The sequence below is a fragment of the Podarcis gaigeae genome (genome assembly GCF_964106915.1).
Source record: "Podarcis gaigeae genome assembly, chromosome: W".
Taxonomy (NCBI): domain Eukaryota; kingdom Metazoa; phylum Chordata; class Lepidosauria; order Squamata; family Lacertidae; genus Podarcis; species Podarcis gaigeae.
Genome location: NC_139695.1, coordinates 10,246,760 through 10,252,759, shown reverse-complemented (window position 1 = coordinate 10,252,759; position 6,000 = coordinate 10,246,760).

Here is a 6,000-nt window from a genome sequence, read left to right as displayed (position 1 = left end):
TCAACAAGCTCAGTCAATGAGTCGCCAGGGGGAGCAAGGTCCCGCAAGGCTTGACGGAATCTATAAGGGTCCATCAGCCTCTGCAGGCGAGCCCAAATCGGCTCGCCACCTAAGCAGGGTGGGGTGGAAAGTCAATCCTGGCTTTCAGAGCGTAGTGATCATACCATGGCACCTTCATTGAAGGAGACATGATCCGTTAAGGAAAGAGGTGGATTTGCCCTGCCAGACTTAAAACTTTACTATGAATCAGCTGCTTTTTGCTGGCTTAGAGAATGGATGCTTCTTGAGAACATTGATGTGTTGGATTTAGAAGGTTTCAACAATGTTTTTGGGTGGCATGCATATTTGTGGTATGATAAGGTCAAAGCACATAAAGCGTTTAAAAACCATATTGTCAGAAAAGCACTGTTTAATGTTTGGATAAGATATAAAGATCTGCTTGAGAATAAAACCCCAAGGTGGCTATCATCAATGGAAGCAAAGGCTCAGAAAAAGCTCAATATGGAGGCCAAATGGCCGAAATATTGGGAAATTTTGGAACAAGAGGGAGACAGATTAAAACTGCAGAGTTTTGAAAAATTAAAAAATAGAGTGCGAGATTGGCTTCATTATTATCAGATAATGGAGGCATATAATTTGGACAAAAAATTGGCTTCCAGGTGGAAAAATCAAAATTGGAAACAGAACTGTTAGATCCCAAAACTAAGAATTTGTCAAGAATGTACAACTTGCTGTTGAAATGGAATACTCAGGATGGAATACTCAAGACCTACCTACAGAAACATTGTAAATTGTATGAATGTTAAGAAGGATGCTAGATTATAAATAACTTGGCACCATTAAGTTAGGTGAAGTGATATATGAAGATAAGTTAAATTTAAGAAAAGACAAATTTTGGATAATTATTAGGCTAAATTTAAATTTTAAAGGTTTGAATAAATGATATCGAAAATTTGAGACACAACATTGGAAAACTAGATAATAAGAATGGAAATAAGGTGATAAGTTTCTGGTTAGATATTTATAAATTAGGAACGCAGGAGCGGGAGATGCGAGGGAGTCCAAAGAAGTTAAGAAAATATGTCATGATACGTGTTATCTTGTTTCTTTATTTGTATTGTAATTTATATAAAAAAACAACCTTTAATAAATATTTATTAAAAAAAAGGAATACTCAGGATGAAATGGTGAAATCTGCTATGATTAAATGGGCACAGGATGTTGGACATAACATTATGATGGCTGACTGGGAACAGTTATGGACCACAGGTATGAAGTTCACAGCATGTAATGCCTTAAGAGAGAATATAATGAAAATGATATACAGGTGGTACATGACACCAGTCAAGCTTGTGAAAATTTATCATTTGCCCGATAATAAATGTTGGAAATGTAAAGAGACTGAGGGTACATTCTTTCACCTTTGGTGGACATGCCCAAGGATTAAGGTTTTCTGGGAGATGATCTATAATGAAATGAAAAAGGTATTTAAATATACCTTCCTGAAGAAACCAGAGGCCTTTCTCCTGGGCATGGTCAGCCAATTGGTGCCAAAGAAGGACAGAACTTTATTTATGTACACTGCAACAGCAGCAAGAATACTTATTGCAAAGTATTGGAAGACACAAGAACTACCCACTCTGGAAGAATGGCAGATGAAGGACTATATGGAACTGGCGGTAATGACTGGCAGAATCCGAGACCAGGGAGAAGAGACGGTGGAGGAAGATTGGAAGAAATTTAAAGACTATTTACAAAAGTATTGTAAGATCAATGAATGTTAGAATGATGTTGGAATGAATTTATGTGACTCTAGCAGAAATGTAACAAAGATTTAAGAAAAATAGACTGTTAATTGGTGAAAGGAAGGAAAGTAAACTTATATTAGTATCAAGAAAAATTCTCAGGACAAAAATTTGAAAAGAGGGAAAGGATTTGCTGAAATGGATAATTGACTTAGAATACAAGAAAGGGAGGTGTGAGGAGGTCAGGGAAATAAGCTAATGAAAGGAAAGTAATGGGAAGATTTGTATTGTTTCCTTTTTCTTTCTTTTTTTCTTTTTTTTCTTCTTGATTCTTCTTTTTGCTTACTGATTTTTCTTTTTTCATTTTCTTTTTTCTTGTTTAAAAGGATGTTTTTTTGATTTCTCTTTTTGTACTTTTAAAACTTTAATAAATATCTTATACCGAAGGAGACATGATCACATCTATACCTACGCCAAAGATCAAATCCAGCATGTGGCCTGCTTGATGTGTGGGGCCCGAAACAAACTGGGAGAGCCCTAGTGTCGCCATGGAAGACACCAGGTCCAGAGCCTGTGAGGAGGGAGTGGCATCAGCATGGAAGTTGAAGTCTCCCAATACCAATAGGTTAGGAAACTCCAAGGCCCACCCAGCCGGCCACTGCCTCCAGTAGGCCTGACAGGGTGGCTGCTGGTGCGCTACATGACCGGTACACCAGCCAGACAGCCAAGCTCTCCTCACACTAGGCCAACACATTCAATGCCGGGGATCGATTGCGATGGTAGAGCCCTGAAAGAACAATCTTCCCGGATTAATAATGCCACCCCTCTATCCCCCCCAGGCCCAAAGTCCGTGACTGGAGGAGGATGGAGAAACCCGGGGGCGCCATCTCTCGTAAGTTAACTGTTTCCCCTTCGTGCACCCAGGTCTCCATCACACAAGCCAGGTCGACCCCCTGCGAGGTAAAGAAATCTCACAGGGTGGCGGTTTTGTTGCCTATAGACCTGGCATTGCACAGCACCAGTGACGGAGGCGAGTAATCCTTGCTCACCCTACCCTCGTCCCTCGGGATGGGGCGCAGATTGGAAGGGGTACGAGCATATTCGTATCTCGATCCCCTTCGCCTATGACATCTGCCCCACCGCCATACCTCCCTCGCCCCTCCACGGTAGCAATCCCAAGCCTCATATTAGCCTCTATTGATGGCAATTGATGTTATTCTTTCCCAGCCTAGTTATTCTGCTTATACTATCAGCAACTCGATAACTCTAATTAGTCGAGTACAACAAACCAGCTAAACATCAGCTACCTCTCTGATTATATAAAACTATTATATTCTTTGTCAGCCTACTATTATAATACAGTGGTGCCTCGCAAGACGAAATTAATTCGTTCCGCAAGTTTTTTCGTCTTGCGAGTTTTTCGTCTTGCGAAGCACGGTTTCCCATAGGAATGCATTGAAAATCAATTAATGCGTTCCTAGGGAGACCGCCTTCAGACCAGGTCCGGGGACAATCTGTCCCCGGACCTCTTCTGAAGGCTGGCGGGGGGAGAAGGACTTTTCTCCCCACCGCCAGCCTTCAGAACAGCCTTCTGAAGGCTGGCGGTGGGAAGAAAAGCCCTTCTCCCGCCGCCAGCCTTCAGAAGAGTTCCTGCAGGGCTGCCTAGGCTGCGCATAGCAGCCTGCTGCCCGGTGCGAGGGACGCTCTGAAGCAGAGCGCCCCTCGTGCGGGGCAGACATCTGCAGCTTGGGGAGCCCTGCAGGACTTCCCCGCAGGGCTCTCCAAGCTGCGGATAGCAGCTTGCTGCCCCGCACGAGGACCGCCCACTCCCAGATTCTGCTAGTGACTGAGCAAAACATGGAATTGAGACGTTCTGCACTGTGAATGTTTTTGCATCGATAATAAAGACTTTGAAAAGACCAGTGGGGGTCTTGCCTGTTCTCTCTCGAGCAACCACACCGGCACACATAACAGAAATGATTATTTTTCTCCTTCCAATCAAGTACAGTGGACGCTCGGGTTCTGAACGTGATCCGTGCAGGATGCACATTCGTAACCCGCAGTGTTTGCAACCCACAACGGCGCATCTGTGCACGTGCGGGTTGCGATTCAGTGCTTATGCGCAAAGCGCAATTTAGCGTTTTTGCGCATGCGCAACCGCTGAAACCCAGAAGTAACCCGTTCTGGTACTTCCGGATTTTGGAGGGTCCGTAACCCAAAAAAAAAACCGCAACCTGAAGCGTCTTGAACCCGAGGTATGACTGTACAGCAGAAAATTTGTCCAAACAGAAACCGTTAACTTATTAAACCTCACCATCATTTCATCATTATCTGTCAATGTATTTCTAAGAGTAGAACCAAATCAGTCATTTTGATAGAACTGTAAAAATTTATTCCTCCAAAAAGGAAACCTTCCTCTGGTTGTCAATATGAAGAGGATGCCAGCAAGGTTGAACCTTTCTGTTTAAAAAATGATTTAAATTATGGTAAGTCTTACTGACTAGTGATTTAAATTGGGATTTAAATTGATTGGATTTCAATCAAATCCACCCTGGTCTTTATAACTTTATAAGGCTTGAACTGGAGGTCTTCTACCTCCATTGCATGTACCGTTCCACAGAGCTATGGGAACTCCTACATCAACTCAAGGGGTTGTGCTAATTGGCCTCTTGTTCTTTACTGAATTGAAGGTGAGGATCACCTTACTCTACCTTCAGGATCTCCTCCTCCTTCTTTTTCTCCTCCTTCTTTTTATTTTTCTCCTCCTCCTCCCCCCCCCTCCTCTCTTTGGCGATCCCTTGTAGCCAAGTCAGATTGTCTTCCATAAACACAGTTTTAACAGTGAGTCTGCAAGTGACTGTGGAGGCCAATTCTGGATCCACACGTCCTTCCACAGTGGGGACATTGGTTTCCGGGTGGGAGTCGATACTGGTGAGGCTTTCTTCCTCTTCGCCCGTTTCTCCCTTGCGTCCTGAGTTTGAGTGTCTCCAAAGCCCAGGACACCGTTGGTCAAGGCTGTTCTCCCATTGGAGCGCTCACCGGCCAGTGTTTCCCAGTTGTCGGTGTTATACTACATTTTTTCAGCTTTGCCTTGAAATCTTTCAACCTCTTTTGTGGACCACCAGCACGACGCTTTCCATTCTTAAATTCGGAATAGAGGAGTTGCTTTGGAAGATGATACGCAACACGACTGGTCAAAAGTTGAGGTTGAAGAATCATTGCTTCAACACTGGCAATCTTTGCTTCTTCCAGTACGTTGGCATTAGTTCACCTGCATTCCCGAGTGATGTGTAAAAATTTCCAGAGACACCTTTGATCAGGGGTGCCCAAACTTTTTTCAAATAGGGCCAGATTTGATGAAGTGAACATGTGTGAGGACCAACCAAAGTTGCTGAGCTTTTTTTAGGATTGAAGTTACAATTTTACCCCGAAGTTGTTGAGCTTTTTATAGGATTTTACCCCATGACATATATACTGCCACAGGTCCACCAAAACATTGGTCATGCCTGCCTCTGATGGAGACTTTGGAGGAGTTGGCGATGGCGTTGATAAGTGGTCCATGTTTCACAAGCATACAGTAAGGTTGGTAGTAAAATAGCTTTGTAAACGATCATTTTGGTTTCCCTCCAAATGTATTGACCCTGAATTTCTGGCACTACTGGGGGTCCGATCTCATGGGAGGCACAAACAAACACATATATAATGTTTTTATTGGTTTCTGCACATGTTTTCCAAACATAACATCCCATCTGATACAAAATAGCTAACTTTTGGCTTTCACTGCCTAGGCAGGAAACAGGACTTAATACAGGGAACGCTTTTCAGAGGATAAGGCGGTTGCGCCGACAACAGGCTCCATTCATTCCAACTCCTTCTGTTTCCAGATGCAAGTAGCAAAACCGCTCCGGCGACCACAACAGCTGAAGATGCAGCGAGGGTCTTGGCCGAGAAGCACCATCTTGCGATGGAGCAGAGGGAGCACGTGTTGGTTTCTGCTTCCTTCACTGTGCAGCGAAGTGCTTGTCACGAGACAGGTGTTTACATTCCACAGTCAGCGTACTGTTGGGCTTCCCACGGGAAAGGGAGACTGGATGTGACGTACACTGGTTTCCTGTTTTTCTCAGTTCTCTCTGTGTTTCCGAAGAGAGAGGATGCTTCTCTGCTCGCAGCAGAAGCAAGATGCATGTATGTAATCTCTCAGCTTTGAAGTGTAAATAAAGTAATGTAGAGTATGTGGCACGTACTGCTCATTATT